General features: G+C 38.5%; 1 long non-coding RNA gene across 2 annotated transcripts in view; it reads right to left on the reverse strand.

The window, feature by feature from the left end:
* LOC119617394 overlaps positions 1–19,381 on the reverse strand; it is a 162,037-nt gene that overhangs the window by 100,563 nt on the left and 42,093 nt on the right. Inside the window, exon 4 of one of the 2 annotated variants that reach the window (XR_005233625.1) lies at positions 8,421–9,183. The exons of the other annotated variant lie outside the window; for it this stretch is intronic. This is a non-coding gene — a long non-coding RNA (uncharacterized LOC119617394). Of the gene's footprint in view, positions 1–8,420; positions 9,184–19,381 lie in introns of those variants that run through there. 2 annotated transcript variants of the gene reach the window in all.

Raw genomic sequence — 19,381 nt, forward strand, 5'->3', positions numbered from 1 at the left:
CAACCCTATTACCCTCAGCATTCAGTGCATAGTGCATAGCCTGTGCTTTCTATGAATTATTAAAAGCAGACAGATTACGCTGCAAGGCTGCAAGACTGCTGGTCTGGTGGCACACTACAGAAGCTGCTGAAAAAAAGCCCAATACCAGAAGTGTTTATATATATATATATCTATATATATATATAGATATATATATATATAGATAGATAGATAGATAAATATTATTTTAGAAAAGGGGATTTATAAATAATTGGAATCAAATGGGGATTTGTGGTTCATTTAAATATATATCTGATTATGTAAATCTTCATATATATATATATATGTGTGTGTGTGTATGTAACACAGGTTTGAGTGTGTATATGTTCACGTCTTTTTATGTTTGTCAAAAGATGAAAGAAGGGTGAAGGGCATAATGTCAGGGCTTGTCTGACATGTGGCTTGGTGGGTTGGCTGGATGGTTGGTTTGCTGTGTAGATGGCTGGGTGCAGCCCAGCTCAAGCCTGGCAACTCTCTCTCTCTCTGTCTCTTTCTTTCCCTGGAGTGATGGGCTGAGACATTAAGACAGGCGTTTTAATTAACTGTGCCACTCTTCCACCTGCTGCCCTCAATATGTTCTGGCCCCGGCAAGCTGTCTTTCAAACCTCTGACTCTTTTGCTCCATTTTTTGTTTTATATATCCCATTTCAGTATCATTTTCTACTTATTCACTTCTTTATCTCACTTTCTTTCCAATTTGCAAACCTGACCCCTCATCACTTCCACTTTTGCTCCCTAACCTTCTCTTTTTTTCTACTCTGTTGTGTATCCCTCCGCAGTTTGACCCTAATAGATGAAAACTCATACCAACAGATAAGGTAATTTCATAAGGTTCAAATGACGGAATTAGCCAATTTCCTTTTTGAATTTGGAGAGGATTCATTCCTACATGTGTCCCATTTTACTGGCCATCTACCTTGTGCTCATGAAATGCACACATGCACAAATGGTGTGCACACAAACTCTCATGCTTCTCAAATCTATCTAGTAATTCAGTTCTGCCCGGCACTCATCAGGCTATTCATTAAACCCTGATTGGAGATGGATATTCCTGTTCCCCTATGGCAGAAAGAAACTGGGGATCAAAGCGAGGACATTACCAGATTTAGAAGAACAACTGCAGTCCACAGCAGTGATAAGTGTGTCTGCATACTTGGACATGTCTGTGCAAATGTGCACCTATAAATGTTTGTATTAATATGGGTAAATGTATGCCTGGTACTTTAAGTATCTCATTTAACACCACAATTCCTATAGCTTAATCATTTAGACCATAAATTGTGAATACATTTAAACAAGTAATGATCCACTTTTAGCACTCTACTTAAATTGTATTACACTTTTAATAGGGTTAATAATAGACGGCATTAGCAACACAGGAAAACGACACTACAAAGTGTTGCAATCCAAAGGATTAATGTTCTTCCTTCAGAATTAAAGCCAGGCCTTGGAGATACAAGTAAAGCTAACAAATGGCCCAGCTCTGGCTCCAGGATGGGGCCTCAATCGCAGCCATAGGACAGTACGGAGACAGCAACAGGGACAATATATCAGGCAGGCAGACAGGGAGCATTCATCTGCAGTGTAAGGAGGAGTGACTTTGAAGTTCTCCGCAGTAAGGTGAAAGAGCAGCCGTGGCCTCAACCTTCATGTTTATGTAGCCGCACTAGCCTTGGGAGAGCTCTTAATGAATGATGTGGATAGATGGACATCACAGATAAAAGCGCACACTCACACATCTGTCTGTGGGCCAAAATACGTGGCAAGGATTTACACATTCGTTATGTTGAGGTCGCGTAGGATGTGTGTACAAATCATGCAAGCACATACTCTAATTTCACATGTGCTTTTAACGGAAAAATACATCAGCTGGAGGAAAGCAGTATTGTTTTAGAGGTTTACAGAAACAAGTGTCAGGAGTGTCAAGAGTCAAAGAGTTGAGACTAACATCCGGCAAAGAAATCTTTAACTTGTATGGTTGGTATCATGTAGTCTTCTTTTTAATAGCTCCCAACAGTTTGTCCACAATCTCATGGAAACAGTTTGCCATTATTTGCAAAGTTAACAGAACAGTTAAAATAATTGTATTCAAATTTGGATGTAAACAACAACAAGAACAATTTGTGTCATTTGATTTTTTTTATGCTAATTAATTGACATTTCAATGTAAGATTGTGAAAAGACTCATATATGTTAATTTCTAAAATGTAAAATCTAGTCTGAAACAGAAAAAGGTATTACTGTTATGACAGCTTTTAAAAGCACATCCAGTTCCTCCATTAATTGCAAAGTACAACTGGGGCTTTCAGTGCCCTGCGGCTCATCTTCAACAGCATCTCTCACCAGAACACCTCCAGGAGCGTGTTGTCCTTGTTGTGCTGCAGCTGCACGAGCGCCTCTGGAGATAAATTATGAATGCAATGCAAAAGCTGTAAAATTTGTTGTATCTTCTATTATCTTCATGTTAAAGGCCACAAAAGCTCTTCAGTGAAGTCAGCCATTAAGAAATGACAGGTATTGCTATCAGGCTTCTTTATAGGCTATTACCTGCAATGACAGCAGCTGCTGCTGCACCACTGTACGGCCTATCACATTATTTGCAGCTAAAGTCAGCTACTGTGTCATTTTGCCTCATTTTCTTGACAGTGCTATCATAAATCCATTGGGCTGCAGGGGAAACTGTCGACTACCTCGATTATCTTCATAGCCTGAATGAATTCTGAAATGTATGTAACAGGCAATGACTGTTATGGATCAGGAGGCAGGGCCATATTCTCTCTATCTCTCCTTCCTTGTATCTCTCTTAGGTGATGTGCTGATTGGGTGCTTGAGGGCTCTGATGTGAGCATAAAACTGAGTAAAAGAGGTGAACTTTGAAGCACACGCTGACAGGTCATGACGACTGACTTCAGCTTCATTTCTTGAAGATATTCTCCAGCTGGTTTGTCAGGTGTGTTACAAAACAAAAACAAAAGCAATGGCAGGAATTTTTTTTTTTTTTTTTTTTGAGTCCCTACCTAAAGTTTAATGCTATCTTTAGAGACCATGGGTGCTCTGCTCAGATTGAGTTAGGTTTTTGCAACTTTTACATTTTTTTTTTCTTTTAGCTGTTTCTTGTTCAATTAACATCCTTTTATTTAAAAATTGACTCTTTCTTCTGTACATTGTAGTTGTTTTTTATTCCTTCTAAACTGGTTCACACCAGATTTTTGTCACCAATCGTCACACCTGCCCTCGTTAGTCTTTCTTCAGTTTATTTAGTTATTCATCAGTTACTTCTTGTTAGATCCTCTGTTTTCTTGATGTCTTGTTGCGTGTCAGTCTTTTTTTTTTTTTTTTTCTCCTTTTTCTTTTTGGATTTTCTGTCCAAAATGATTACAATTTAAAGAATTGTTTGGATCCTGAACCTGTTGTCTTGTGTGACAGCATTTGGCTCCTTTTTATAACTCATAGCAAAAGCAGTTAATTTAAATTATTCTACACAAAGCATCACTGTACAGTACCTGTCCGTTGTGGTTTAATCCACAGCTGACTTTTGACACAAGTTTCAACTACTCCACAAAGCAAGGGGCTGCCATGGTTTCAATAGAACCGCAACTAATTTGTCCACAATCATTACGCCTATAGGGAGGAGAGTATAAACACATAATTAAAAACATAATTAATAACCCGCAGGCATCATCTTCCCACTCTTGTTGAATCTTAAAATTCTATATGACACCATTTCAAAGCTTGAAAACAGAGTACATGTTTTTCAATCTATAGGGTAAAACAATTATTGAAATTAGTTCAACAATTAAACTATACAGTGAGCAGGTTCCACATGGGATTGAAGCATATGGGTTTCCTCCCATATCCATGAATGCTCTTCATGACAATAATGAAACACTGGCCTATCAGAAGAGAAACACCTCACTAACTAATTAGACTCTCAGGCTGCAGTCTGGCAAAAGAAGTACAGAAAAGTGCTTGAAGAGAGACTTGCCCGCCTGCAATTTGCATCTGCCACTTTTTACTGCATCTGTTCCAAGTGCCATTCAACGTTCCCTTCGTCCTTTTGTTGGAAAGTGTAGAGGCCCAACTATTTAAGCTCACCTCCTACCTACCCGGAGCTTTGTTGCTGCTCCTCTGCGGGCCAGTAATGAGCCAACCGCCACAAAACTGCAAGAAAATTAATGACTCATTACGAGCGGGGTCCAGGCCGATCTGCAGCCTCTCCGCCTACCCCCCGCCCCACCCACATGTCCACACGTAATCCTCTCTCTCACTCCCCCTTTTTCTCTCACTTACCCTCATCCCGTCAACCCATACAGAAAGACCTCAACACCTCCCTATCAATTAGAGCCTATTACAGGGCTCCCATGCTAGCTGGGTAAAGAAAGAGGGCCTTCACAGCTCAAGAGTGTGTGCAGGAGAGATTGCGAGAGCTGAATGAGGAAGCCTTAAGGTGCTCCTTTCACACCCTTGCCCTTATCCATTATGCCAGTGTGTAAAGCCTCATAGAAGAAATGTGCAGCCCCAAAGAGACATGAGGATGAAAATAAGTCAAGGGAGGGATTCTTAGTCACACCTTTTCCCGTCTCCTTCTACTTTAGTGTCGAATTATATCATAACTAGTCCTTAAGCAGAGCGACATGGTCACCGTGCTCCTCCTTTACATGGAGTGTAGAAGAGTGAAAAAGATGTCAAGCTCCGAATGTCATGTATTAATCATCTGCATCTGTGCTCACAGACAGAGACAGTTATTAACAAGAGAAATTAAATGTATGAAAAATATGAAAATTCATGCTGTTATTGATTTATTTTACTCTCACTCACTCATACCTCTATAGCATTCCCTAAGGCCTTAATGGGATTGTAGGTCTTTGTTCTAAAGAGGGAAAACTGTACTACACTGCCAGCATTTTAGGAAAAAAAGTCTTTTTTTTTTCTTGATAGGATATGTATCAGCTTTTCATTGAAGCATTCTATGTTCATTGGCTTTTGAAGCTATATGGTGCATTTCATGACAATCCCTCTGGGAGTGAATGGGTGAGATCACATGGGTTTGAGGTGGTTTAGAATGGCAAATCCTGCTGAAAGTGTCATTTCCAGCCAGAGACATCAATTTGGTGTGTGAAACAGGGGCCTAGGAGAGCCCGATAGCCTCAGAGATTCCTTACATGAGCAAAGGGTCTGGGGATCAGTGCAAACTCACCTGGATAAGACAGGAATTTCACAAAAGTACCTTGAATTCATGAAGTGAATTGTGAAAAGAGAAGGGAAGATTCATGGTAGACAACTTAAAATAGAGTGCAGATCAAATCTAAAGGAAAAAACAAACAAACAAACAAACAACAAAACATCACTCCTGAGGTAGATAATGATGATTTGGTGTATACAGCTACATATATTACAAGAAACCCCCAAAAGACTAAACTTTCTGTTCTTTTTGACTTTGACGGCTTTGTATACTCTAGTTGTTTAGGCAACTAAAAAAATAGAAACAGAAGAACTTGATCAATGACCTCCATCTGGGGAATGCAGTCAAAGCTCATAAATATGGTTAATAGGGAGACAATAAAACACTGACATGCATAAAGTAAAATCAAAATTATTTGTAGCATTTTTTTGTGTGTGTCAAAGATTTTAGTAACTATAAAACAGTGATTGTGGGCAGCGGTATTAACTTTAATATAAAGCCTCAATTAGTTTCAGTAGGAGCAAAATGGCTGATAATTATTGCACCAGCTCATTGGACTTGTTTTGGCACTAAACCCACTTAAATCACCACAGAAGCAATAAACACAAGGAAAGATGTAAATACACGCATGCAGATGTTGGGAGTTTATTTCCACCATAATGAGGCAGATAATGTACAGGTTGGGCGCTACTGGTTTAGAGGAAAAATTAAACAATTCTGCAGAGATTTAACAGGGACTTAACATTGCATGAAAGTCTTGCACAGGAAAGAAGTATATAAATGCCAGATTGAGTAAATGAGCACCTTACAGAAAACAAATAAAAAAGGACAGGGTAGCTTTTCATAGTGCACCTTTATTGACTTATGGTTACATATATTTAAGCTTTAAAAAAGTAGCAGAGTAGAATAACAACTTTTCATCTCAGTAAAATCTTAGAAACTAATATTACAAAATTTAAAAAAACAAAGATACTTAACTGAAACCTTAAGTATCATAATGCTGGATCTTTTTATTTTGTGAGAATATTTACTGACGGCGTTGTAAAGAGCACAAAAAAGCCAATCATTCGATGCACCTGCAATGAATCTTGGCTAATAATAATAGAATAAAATCTTTGAGGTCAGCCATGAAAGTTTAAGCTTCAATGCGGTAAAGTACAATGTGCCGTAAAATATTAATGTGTGCGGTAAAATTATGCCTGCAGTATTATTTTAAATTGCCGCTGTCTGTAAAAGAGACATATCTGTATTTATTTACAAGCATGGCTATTAGATGGGGCGGCTTTGTTTGAAGGCATGTTTATGAATGTCGACGCCAGCTCTGAGGTAAGTGGCTATAAATCTGTGAGAGGATCTTTGTAAAGTTCCCTTGGAGGACATAACTTCTCGTCTAACCATCTACTTCCTTCACTTGACTTTTAAACATTTAGAAGTTGCCTGGCCAACTGCATCCAAAGCAGCTTCTAAATTATGGAGCTTCCATTTTGATAGCACAGGAGTTAACCAATCAGTTTTGTTAAGCTGTAGCAATATATTTGTCTAGGAAAGAAACTTGGGAATGTTTAGTCTTTGTGTAGAGCATTAAAGACTTTGGGAATGATAAAATGGGACTCTGACAACTTGCTATGTTTTAGATGTTGGCATACATGTTAATTATGACCTTTAAGTCTTAAGGTTAAGATACATCTACTAAACAAAAATACACATAAACCTCTGGCAAATTACTGTTTTATTGCCGCATTTAGTATTTAACTTCTCAGCCAGATTTTTTAATACTCTACCTAAAAAGTGAGAACAACATGAAGCTGAGTGTGTGACCTGTGCTAATGAGAGAAACATTACTTCTATGATCAAAAAGATCACATATCATGTAGTTCACATCACCTGCGGCTATCGAGGCCAGATGGAAATGTTCTTTTTATCCGTGCTGGAGAACCTTTGGCTGATGACTCATTCACACCTTTTTCTTTTTTTTTTTTTTTTTTCTGCAACCTGTCTTTGACATATTTACGTTTTTGTTTTGGCTACAGGTTCTGGAGTTCACATAACAGGGGTGATGGCATTAGTAATAGTGCCTCAGTGGCTGACCCAGAGATGATGGACATAGAGGTCTGTGTCCTCTGGCTGCGATGATTAAATAGGAGCGAGAACTAAGAGAACTGATTTCTTTTCCAGTTAAGTTCAAAGGGCTTAATTAAAGTGTTTCATTGCTGAACTCTTGCCCCTCACTTCCAACGCATAATTAACTGACAAGTGGTGATAAGGTTGAGCCCTGCTAAAAAAAAACTTTTTTATTTTTTTTAACTCTGCCTGGTAAAGAACACAGCAACAGTTGATGTCATCACGCACTAATTAATGGCTGGAAAACTTTATTGATCCAGCAGTCTGATTCCTGAAAAAAATTGCTTCTTTATGAGGTCAATTTGAATAAAACTAACAACTGCCCATTAATGCCCCATACCTCTTTATTTCTCCCTCTTCTGTTTCGTTTTCATTTTTTACCCCATTTTGCTTTTCTTACTGTACCCTCTTGCTTTGCCATGTCCGATTCTCAATTCTCTAATTGTTTATGCAAGAACTACAACTATTTCTCTCGTGCTATTGTGTTCTCGGCTCGAGCTGACATTAGATATCGGTTCACACCTTGGACACACAAAGAGAGGTGCTAAACAAGGACTTCAGGACATGTCACAGCACACTTACAGGGTGTGAGTGTAAGAAAGGAGAAGATAAGACACGGCACAGTGAGCAGATCTTGCTCCCTCAAGAACAGAAACTAGTAACACACAAGCACATCTAATTTGCTTAGAATACAACAGTGTTATATTGATCATTAAACTGTTAAATATCTGTCAACTGTGTGACCATTATAAAAAACATAACAATTTTTCAAAATCAACATTTTTGTTTGTTTTAGTATGTCAACTGAGCACCATATTTGCACACTGGTCACAAGGATAAGCAGCTCTTGCTGTAAAGTAGCTTTTACTTAGAAATTTAGACTTTCTTTTTCCCACCTGAGAAAACTTTTTTTTTTTTTTTGCAGGTACGCCAGATATATTCTGCATTTACAGTTGAATTCAATTAGATGATGTTCAGTGCTTAATCAACCTTGATTACATGCTGAATTATACCAAACGGCAGTACAGGAAGTCTTGGAGATACGAAAGTTATGTTTTGTTATTTATGAGTGATCAAAAAATGAGAGAAAGAAGCTATAAAAAATAAATTGCAATGAATTGCATAATCTGTTCCTACACCCAAACAAACTTTTCTCTTCAGTATGTTTATAGGTTTTAGATTGCTTATTTATTTTTAATCTAAAAGACAAAATGTTAAAAGTCCAATCATTGATGTAAAAGCATAAATAATAGCTATTCCAAATGTCACAAATGCATGCATAACTTAAAAGTTCAATTGCGTGGACTTTCGGAAGGACTCTCAAGAATAAAATTTCAACAAGCTCGTGCTCATTTTGAAACAATATGTTGGGAAAAAAAAAAGTTTTAATTTTGTCTAAATTCATCAGAGGTGTTTTTTATGGTCCTCTAAAGTTCATGTTTAGAATCTTGAAACTTAAAAGCCATAAACATATAAAGCATTTTATTTTTCCCAAGCAAATGCTATAAAAATATAGATTTTTCTCCTCCTCTCACTTCCTGTTTTGTGATTGAAAATCATGTGGAATCTCTTACACTTTATGCCAGTTTTTCTTACAGTTAGGATCTGGCTGCTGTTGTCTTCCAATGAGCAGAGCTGTGCTTTTCTTTCTTTTTTCTTTCTTTTTTTTAATTCATTTAGCTGTAAGGCAGAGTGTGATAAGACAGAACGAAGACTTCCCTCATAACGAGACGCATGCCAAGTCTGACATAATCCAATCTGGTCCATTTTCATCTGCTTTTGTCTCGTGTTTTTTGCTTCTCTTTTGGACTTTCCTTTGGTTCCAACGATGGCTCAAAAACCTGAAATGACACAATTCGGTCGCACTTGTATAGTGGTACGGCTGCGATCCAAATAGCTTTTCTGCAGAAAATCCTTGAAGACCCACACACGTTTAAATCTGGCCCTAGGGGCAACAGGCTTTAAACCACTGAGATAAAAAAAAAAAAAAAAAAAACATCCAGGCCAAAAGCAGAAATATATATTTAAAGGAAGGGCTTACCATAGCAAGAAAAAGGCATGTCAAACTTGTGGAAAGGAGGCATTCTGACTGAGCAGTAAACACAGACCCGTGTGCCCGTAGGAAAGCCTAGGAAAAGCTCTCCGCACATTAAAGGGCCCAGCCTCACAAACATAGACAACAGAAAAAAAGAGACAATACAGTAATAACAGGCGAGGTCAGGGTGCGGAAAGACGGTTAAATGGTCATTTGTGACAGAGCCTGATAGAAAGTAGAGGAGCAACAAGAACAGACAAATATTTTACTTAACTGTGTACTTTAACACTGTTGTCCTAGAAAACATTCCCTGCAGGTTGATGGTCTTCAATTAAAGTGAAGTTAAAACATTACTTTCTAATGTTTATAGACTGTAGGCTGCATGTAAAATGTTGTAAGCATAAGAAGTTTAAGCATCTAGACTACAAAAGTGCAGAGTACTTTTTAAATTAATTCATGTTTATGTAAAAGACAATTTCTGGTAAATCTCAAACCACTCTGCTTTTACTTATTTTATTTTATTTTTTTGTCTTTAACAAAGACAGAATAGAAAATGTATGTTGCCCTACTGCTGTGCCACCTTCATCGTGATCATACATAATAAGGAAAACAAAACAAATAGAACAGAGAGGTGAAAGAAGGGGAAAGACAAGAGTGGTATTCTCAAAAAATAAAACCTTGCCATATTCCTTTTTTTCCCAACTCTCACTCATGCTATAAATGCTTATATTTCAAGTGTAAACAAAATCAGTGCTACGCAGGAATGATGAAAAGCCTCTGCTCTTATTATAGGAGAAAATAACAAGCTCTTATGAAGGGATTGATTGTTTTCAAATTGTAGATCTTTGTACGAGGAGTGTAAAGTAGAGCTAAGTCTCCATTATGGGATGCTGCGGCTACATTGCTTTTGATTTTCTGTCAACATCCCTCTTACCAACCAGGCACTGTATTTACTAAATGCATCAGGGCCAAGAAATGGATTGAAAACAATGTTCGTCTTCTGCAATCCAAATTGTGTCACCAGCTGGAGGTATTGCAGGGTTTTTTTTGTATTCTGTGTGACTCACTCTGCCAACATTTAAAAAATACTGTAGGACTCTTCTGAATAGCTGACTGCACAATATGAGGGGAGTCGCTGTAACAAAACTGAACATAAATTAGGAGTGAGCCAGGCAAGCAGGCAACTCGCTTCTGCAAAGCTCTTCTTCTCTTATGCAAGGATTATACATGGTGAATGAGCCTTCCCCAGACTGGCTTTAAGAAATCAATGAATGTTTAATAAACATGTTTTTTTTTAATTGTTTTCATACCTAAACAGTGTTTTTGGGAGGTATTGATAATTTAAACATTCTCGTTCACTGCAATGCATGAGTTATAAAAAAAAAAAATAAAAAGATAGACAGGGTGGATACTAAGAGCCTCAACCATTTATCACCTCGTCACACACACCTAAAACCTGAACATGCTCTCATTTTTGTAAAATACACTTACAGTCTGTAGTAACACAGATAAGCATGTATCCTTCTCAGGTTGCTACCCCTCATCCTTGCTCAGAGTCATGGCCCTTCTGTCCCCTCTAAATACCCCTATAAATTCAAATGTAATGCTCCTAAATTGCATCACTTACATGTGCCGTTTTTCTTCAACTATATTTATTATCTGGCACTTCGGCCTTCATTAACAAATGGCACTCAAGACGGTGGCAGCAATGAGTGATTCCTTATTGCTGCTGCTGGAGGAAGAGGACACAGGTTGTTCTGTGTGAGTTATCCATGCGATAAGGGAGAGCTTCATCCAATCAATTACATATCTGATCTATAGATTTAAGCAACAAGAAGAAAGGTAATGACAATTTAGAGCATAAATCCGTGCCAGTGAAATTATTTTGTTTTATTTAAGTGTAATATGTAAAAAATGTTGCAGCCTCCCGGGAGTCCAGGGATGAAACATGACTCGTGTTTTTCTCACCAAAACAGTTCAGAGTCAGAACTTCAACCTGAAGCAGCTCTGTACTGCACACTCACATGCACATGCGCACAAACTGAATCCCTCCTTTACAACGCTATCAGACAAAAAAAAAAAAGCTAAAATACCTACTGTCCAATGAGCATTAGCCAACTAGTTTGGCCATTAACATCATTGGATTTAATTGGCTGTCGTCTCCAGCATTGTGTGGCACACAACAGGGCACATTAGTACGGTACAACCTCTGTAATATTAGAGACTGTTCATCACTAATTTATAATCCAACTATTCTTCTTGCTCTGGCACTATCTCCTCATCTGCACTGGCAAAGGAAACCTTCAGTTTAGCTATTAATTATCATGACAGCAGAAAGATGCACAAAGCAAGGGTAACCCCCTTTTTATTTCCTTTAATAAACATTTTAAAACAGCTTCATTATAATAATGTATTTTGATTAACGATGTTTACCACAATGCTGGTAGTGAAAATTGCTTTCCCATAAATTAAACCAATAAAAGTTAGTTGATGAATTATTGCCTAAATGTAAAATGTTACAGTCTAATTCATTCACTGTAGCTCCACTCTGTAAAGTATCTACAAAATCTACATATTCAAGGGATAATCAACATAATTAATTTGATTTTCAGCAATTACTCTAATATTTTTTTTGTTGTTTGTTTTTTACATTTTGTTTTTATTTTTATTTTAATTAAAAATAAATGCAACCATCTAATCAATGGTCTTTTTGTACCTCTTACACCATTACAATATGCACACAATTGAGATATACACAATTTATAAAACATACACATATATTATTATTTACATTTTTATAATTACAGCTTTAAATATTTAGCACTCTGAAAAAAAAGATTCTTTAAAAACTTGTTTTGGTTATTCTTTTAGGTCAGGTTTGAAAAAAGTAATTTGTAAAATAACAAGACAACAGACCTACACGCTAGAAAATAAATGTTTGCCTTTTTCCAAATATAAAATATGTCAAGTATTAGAAAAAAATGTTTGGAAATAATTTTTACTTTTATTAGTGTGCAATCTAAAGGAAAATGCTGATATATAAACAGAAACACCCCCACGTTAAATTCAGCATGCACATTAATGAAAATAAAGAAATCAATTTGTAATAATTACACCCGCTCACATTGTTTTGCTAATGACACAGATGCATTTTTATCACAGCCTCTCTCAGTTCCTTTCTCTTTCTGATAACTACGTGTTCATGCTGATTTCAAACAGTGCTTCTGGAGCCTCTTGTACTCAACAGAGCAAAAAAAGAAAAAAAAGGAGGTGTACCCTCAAGGTAAATTCCCTATCTCTCAAAAAATGTGAAAAAATGCAGAGGTGGGAAGCTTTGTGAGGCTAGTCAAACATTTTAACATGTCTCTGTTTCATCTAAATCACTGACAACAAAATAGCCTCTAGCGTGAGTCTCAAAGTTAACTATGACATCTGGCATGAGCTCTGAACACCATGACAACAGACACAACGACTACAGACACCACAGCAACATACGACTGGAGTGCAAGAGATGGTAAGGATAGGAACACACAGCTTGTTAATGGGGGTTGAATGCAGTGCAAAAAGATCAGTAATTACACTTATTTAAACAATACCTTTAAACAAGTGGATTATAACACAGCACATTGTGAAGACAAGCTTTGTTGTACAGTGTTTGTGATGCTAATTTTTTTGTTGTTGTTTTTTTTTTTCCATTAAGTTCCAAAACCTTGGAGCATATGGCACTAATGAGCAATTTACTGTAGAAAACCTAAATTGTAATAAGGTGCATGCTCAGTTGATTTACAGTGACTATTTGTATGCATAATGCATCCAAGCATAAAGGATGAGATGCTACATGAGTCCTCCTGGGCGCCCTGGGGCTATTGTCATGGTGGGCCTCATGGTTGGGGACTGTAGTGCAAATGCTGTCCGCTGAATATCCTAATGCTCCAATTTAATATAGAACTCTAATCATATCGACGGGCCTGAAAAGAGATAGCAATGAAAACTAGAGGCAGGACAGAATGGGAGACAAGGAGGGATGAAGAAAATCTTGTCTCTGGTTCAATGACGAACAAAATGGCAGGTAATACTCTGGACACTGTCACTCAGTTTCCTCAATCAGGCAGAAATGATCATTTTAATAGATATTCATTTAGATTCATTATTTCACATTTCTTTCTTGTGTCGGTCAAGACCCTTCTCCATTCAGATTTATCTCGGAAACACATTTTTTTGTTCAGGAAAAATGATGGGATTTTGACAATACAAGGGGAACAGTGAAGCCAATTTTGCTTGATGTCACTGACAGATTAGCATGTAATTACTGTCACATGTGCATAATAGCAGTAGTTAGAGAAGTGCAAGAAGAATCATTTGGGCTTTGAGGACTCCAACTTTACTATAAGTTTATAACTTTATATATATGGATTTTGTTTTGATTTTTTCTGTCTCACAGCCTATAAAACTGTAGGATGGATTGTCCAGCATCACCCTCTTGTGGAGTGAAAGTAAAATGCAAGGCTTTTTGATCTATCTGCAGACTGCTGCAGTAGTCTTTCGCCAGCTACATCTTCCCTCCAGCCTCTTTCCATCAGAAAGGTGCAGCCGCTTCCCGTTTTTCTCTCTCATACTGTCTGAATTTCCGTCTCAGGCTTTGCACAACTCTTAGTCAAATATTTAGATGGTCGATTTCATCCCTCTTTAAGGAACTGCCGTGCAACCTTGCACAGTAAAGAAATCAATGGGCTGAGTTCAAATGCCAAGTGAAAATGTTCAAACATAAACAGGTTCGTGGGGAGGCTACGTATGGGAAGGGATATTGGCAGAGGTTAGAAGTGCTGGTAGAAGGGGGTGGGTGGTGGCAAATGAGGGGAGTGGGGATGCTAATGTATGCACAGCCATAGAGCCGCTATGCATATGCATATGGGTAGAGAGAGGGATTACACACAGGGATGAGCAGAGATACAGAAAGGGTTTAAAAAGAGGGGGAACACTTGGGACACAATGAGGGAAGGCGGGGCATTTATGTTTACCAGGAAAGAAAAGGAGAGAAGAGAAAATGAGAGGAGAGGATTTGGTACATCATGGCAAAAACGGGCTTTGCCTTGTGCTAAACAGAGTGACCTCTAGTCTGGGCCTTGGGGGGAAGTGGGTGTGGAGGGGGTAGAGTAGTTAGAGCAGCCAACTCTTACTGTTCCCTTCAGGGAGCAACACTGCACCAAAAAGCATGGACAAACCAGGGCATTAATATCCTCACACTAACCCCTTGACAATACCCCATTATGTATGCACGCCTCTGTGCATTACACACCTTGAACTAGAAACAATTGCACCCTTTTTCTTTTTTCCCTTCAGCACTTGAACCAAAGCCAAGAAATGCAAAGAGCACATTTTATTATATATTTCTAAGGCAAAAAAAAAAAAAAACAGAGGCAGAAATGTGGTGTTGTGTGTGTTTGCACACACACACAAACACACACCACTGAACACCTTTGCTGTGTTCTTTACATAATCAGTTACCTTGTGACACCTACCTTTGCTGCAAATGACTGTTTGCCTTTTATTCTGCTCGGTGTTTTCTCTCTATCTTTCCCTTCCAGCCATGTGTATCATCTCTAATTACCATTTGCACAGATTCCAACCTGCCATGCTAAAATCCTGCCTACAGTATGAAATAAAAAAAATAATAAAAACAGCTTGTAAAGGTGCAAAGGGGCACATGACAACCAAATCACAAGAGAGAGGGTAACAGAAAAAGAAAAAAATCTAAACACAAGCTCTGGCCGTAGGGTAACAGCATCAGCACAGTATTATGATGTTTCTAAATGGGGAGTGTGTCTCCTGACACAGGTCCCTGTCCAGATATCGATTGCTCCCGTGGCCGCAACACTAACAGCAATGGAGAGCCATTGAACTTTAAAGCAAATAGTCCTTCTCCCCCACTCAGCATCCTCTCACAGACGATCAATACAGGTCGGCCCAGCACGGCTAACACCTCTATCTGGAATAATGGCCTTCCTTTCAAAGTTACTAGCCAGGAAGAAATACAGATAGGCTGGAACAGGTTAGGAAAGGGGGTTCCAAGAATTGAGAAAAGTGGAAAAGATAAGATAATAAAGATATATATATTTTTTTGATACAATTAAAAAAATGAAACTGTAAATAATTGAGAGCAATATAAAATCAGTAATACACCTTAAACTGACATAGAGACAAAGCACATGTTAAAGGACGAAGCTTTAAGATCTATGATCATTTTCAAATGCGATCTATTTACAAGAATGAAAACATTCAGACTTAGTAAAGATACATCACAATGTAACAATGCAAAGTTTAGCACCAAGCATTGAAAAAACTTTGAAAAATTTAAACGTTAAGCAGCTCAGATTGCACGAAAACTGCTGGTGCTTGCCCATTTCACTTTAACAGTCTTCCATTTGTTTGCATGCTTAATAAGTGGAGGTGGGCTGGACATCTATTTGATCACCATTAGCCCCATATTAGCCACTGTGACCCTAATGTTCCCCACTCCATTACTCCGCTGCTGGGGATGAAGATGGAGATGATGATCCTGAGAAAAGAAGAAGGCTCAGGGGTTCAGCATGGCTGGGCAGAGATCAAGTGTGAACGACGAGCAACGCCCATCAGCCATTCTGGATCACCCTGGAACCTCTCGGGACTCAGAAGGGATACACCCTGCATTCACATCAGCCTTGTCCAGAACCACACTGACAAACATAATAAAGAATGCTCAACATGTACGACACGTGTTCTCATAATAGATCTTTTATTGTCATATATGTTCAGTCATGCAGGTGTTTATGTAAAGGAAAACAAGATTTGTGTTAGTGTTCTTTGTTAAATGTATTTTTTTTCTAAACTGGGAATAACCTGAGAAAGTTCAAACTGTTCACTAATCTTGAGTGCCACTTAGTAATTATAAAGAAATATTTCAAAATGAAATGCTGTTGGACCAGACAAAGAATGTGAAAAGATTTCCTCATATTGGTTTTTCTTTTCAAAGGCATTACTCTAAAAAAGGCCACTGGACAAAAGCAGGGTTCAAAGCAACTTGAGCAACTTGCAAAAAGAATGAGGTTTTCCTGCTGAAATCATCTGATCCCATCCATGCCTGAATCAGCTTCTGCTGTAAGCCATTGCTGACTAGGAGCACAACGAAAGATGCAAATGGAAAAGAGACAGCAAAAGAGAAAAGACAGACAGGAAAAAAGTTATTTTAGAAAATGCAACATAGTGCAAAGTGTTTAAAGATGTCAGAAGTCAGGCAGTTCTTGGCATCAAGAGTTAAGTGTGTGGGAAATCATGTGGCCAAAGCAGAGGCCATCTGAACACGGAATGTAACAAGAACCTTGAATATGGCGGCAGTGAAACTCAAAATCTCTTTGCTTGCGGATTTCTGCAGCAGCAAGCTACTGTGTAAAGAAGTGCTGACTGCTGACTGAGGAAATTTTGTTTCCGTCGATCAGAGAGAGAACCATCGTGACAAAAAAAACCCTTCCTACCCTCCCTCTATTAAAGGCTCAGGCAGGATGTGACCAAGATTACAGCAAACATGTTTGTTAGCGAGTTGGTCTATTTATTCAGTCATGCAAGAGAAAAATAATTTGTGAACTTTGCAAAGTAAAATAAAAAAGAACATATCAAACATAGTTTAGAAAATACAGTCTAGAAATGAGCTTAGTGTATTGAGCATCATCAAATGCATATTGGACATTCCAAAGTAAAGCCACCAAGTTCTGGCTTTTCTACTTGTGAAATGTATCATTGTTCCACAAATAGAAATAATTATGTGAACTTCATCGGCTCAGTATTAATCATAATGGGCCTTCAGGACGGACAAGATGATGGCCGAGAGAAGAAATAAATGCCGGGATGTTCAGCATGGCTGGGCAGAGCTCAAGTGTGAACAGAGGAAACGCCTCCCTGTCCATTCTATACGTCCCAAACTCCCTCTGAGACCTCAACACGAGTACCAGGCTGCATTCAGCATGCCTCCATTGAACAAAGATGTCTAGCCCAAAAAAGATAGGAACTTATGATTAAATAGCTTACTGATTACCCTTCTCCTTTCTTCTTATTTGGGATGTCATTCATTCATAACGTTTTCAAAAAATGTGTCAAAAAATACTTTTCTCTATGCTTGGTATGCTGCAGATTCTCCTTATCAATATTTCTTCCACCATTTTTTCCAGTAATTTCTAAAGTTATTAGATCCAATTGCACTAATTGTGAAGAGTGGCCATAGGACATCTGTAACAGGCTGCCTTTGAGTGTGTGTGTAAACACTGGAAACAAGTGGCAATGCCCTACAGCTGAACCCATGAACTATTCTTACACACATCTCACCTTTCATCCCATGACCCTATTATTTCTCCTCCTGTTGAGACCTCACCAAACAGAACACGTTTGATTTCCCTGGCCCTCCAATCTTCTCAAAATGTTATTTTAAGAAATGTGGAAACAATTGAACCTCCATTTGATTTTGGCGCTCAAAATGACTACCACATTGCCGTCCTCTGACAGTGTGTGTGTGTGTGTGCCTGAGTACTTTCCCCCTGGGATTCCACTGAGAGATTCCAGGGGTTGTGTGATCCAGTTCCTCTCATCATGGCAAATTGACCATGTGCGCTTTGACGGCCAGCTGAGTAATCTCCCAACGCGTCGGGTTTAACACACCTCTCTGCAATCACAGAAAGAAAAATAACTTTGGGGAAGAAAAGTCATAAATAACTTGGCAGAGGGGGACCCTCACTCTCTACTTGCCCTCTTAACCTGGTTGAGAAAACAGTCAATAATGGAGGATTCACATGAGTTTCACTGGAATTATATTGCTTCGATCATTAGGAGAGCCAATATTTGTCCCAAGGCGAATAATACTAACCTCAAAAGTAGAAAATAGTTGATAGAAAAAAACTGATAATAAGGACTATAGGGAGAACTTAAACTGTGAGAAAGATGTTTTACTGATAAATAATCTGACACAAAATAGTATGGAAACAATGCAAGATAAAGCACAAATATTACATCAAGATAAAATGAAGACAAAGAAATAGAAAAAAGTCATTCTGATTCTTCATTACAAGTGTAAACAGGAAAAGCTCTGAAATCATGAGGACAGAGTTCATGATCCTTAGAAAGGAAAATTACACTTGGCTCTTGTATTTCGTCACACCTTTCATCACACTGAGACACCACTCGGCTCCAAAATCTGTCACCAGACTTCATCAGAAGTGGCCTTTCAAACTGAAAAACAGCCCCTATCACATAAGTGCAAAGGGTGAGATATAGGGTTGTGTTAGTATTTGAAAATGTGTGTGTGCAGCATTTAACCAGCCACAAACCTGTATGAGAACAATTTTCTGTGTGTGTAACAGAAGCGAAGATGGGAGGAACAGAGAGCCGAGGAGGGAGAGGGTGAGTGAACGGGAGGGAGGGCAGTTGAAGGGTTTAGGGGAAAAATGTGGTCATCAATTGCTGGCAGCAGTTCTAGGGAGAAGATTATTGGACGGTAACCCAGCGGCAGATGTCTGATGAGTGTCTATTAACCTGCTTCCTACATCTCGTAGGCCATGTCGCTGATGAATTCAGACCAGGAGGCCTTGTCCCGCCCAATAGGAGGGGTCGGTAATCCCTCTCCAGGAAATAGCTGCCAGAGACCTCAGGCTCTGATTGGTTGTATCTGTGCTGCCCTGGCACATCTAACAGAACAGGGACACTATGGAGAAGATGTGACTTAACCCCTGCTGCTTCCTGTTCATTGCTCCTCTATCAACATAGGACTTTGCTATTATATCCCTCTTTTTGATTTTCTTTTCTTTTCATTATGCCTCAGTGTGTTGAAATCTATCCATCTACAGATTCTATAATTTCTATATATGCTTACAATTCTTAGTATCATTTTTTAGCATACTGCTTCATCCCATACTAGCAGACATATCTTATCTTGACCACACTCAGAAACTTGGAGGGTCATCAGTCTACTGACAGCAGGTGGTCTA

The sequence above is a fragment of the Kryptolebias marmoratus genome, linkage group LG1 (genome assembly GCF_001649575.2).
Source record: "Kryptolebias marmoratus isolate JLee-2015 linkage group LG1, ASM164957v2, whole genome shotgun sequence".
NCBI classification, from domain to species: Eukaryota; Metazoa; Chordata; class Actinopteri; order Cyprinodontiformes; family Rivulidae; genus Kryptolebias; species Kryptolebias marmoratus.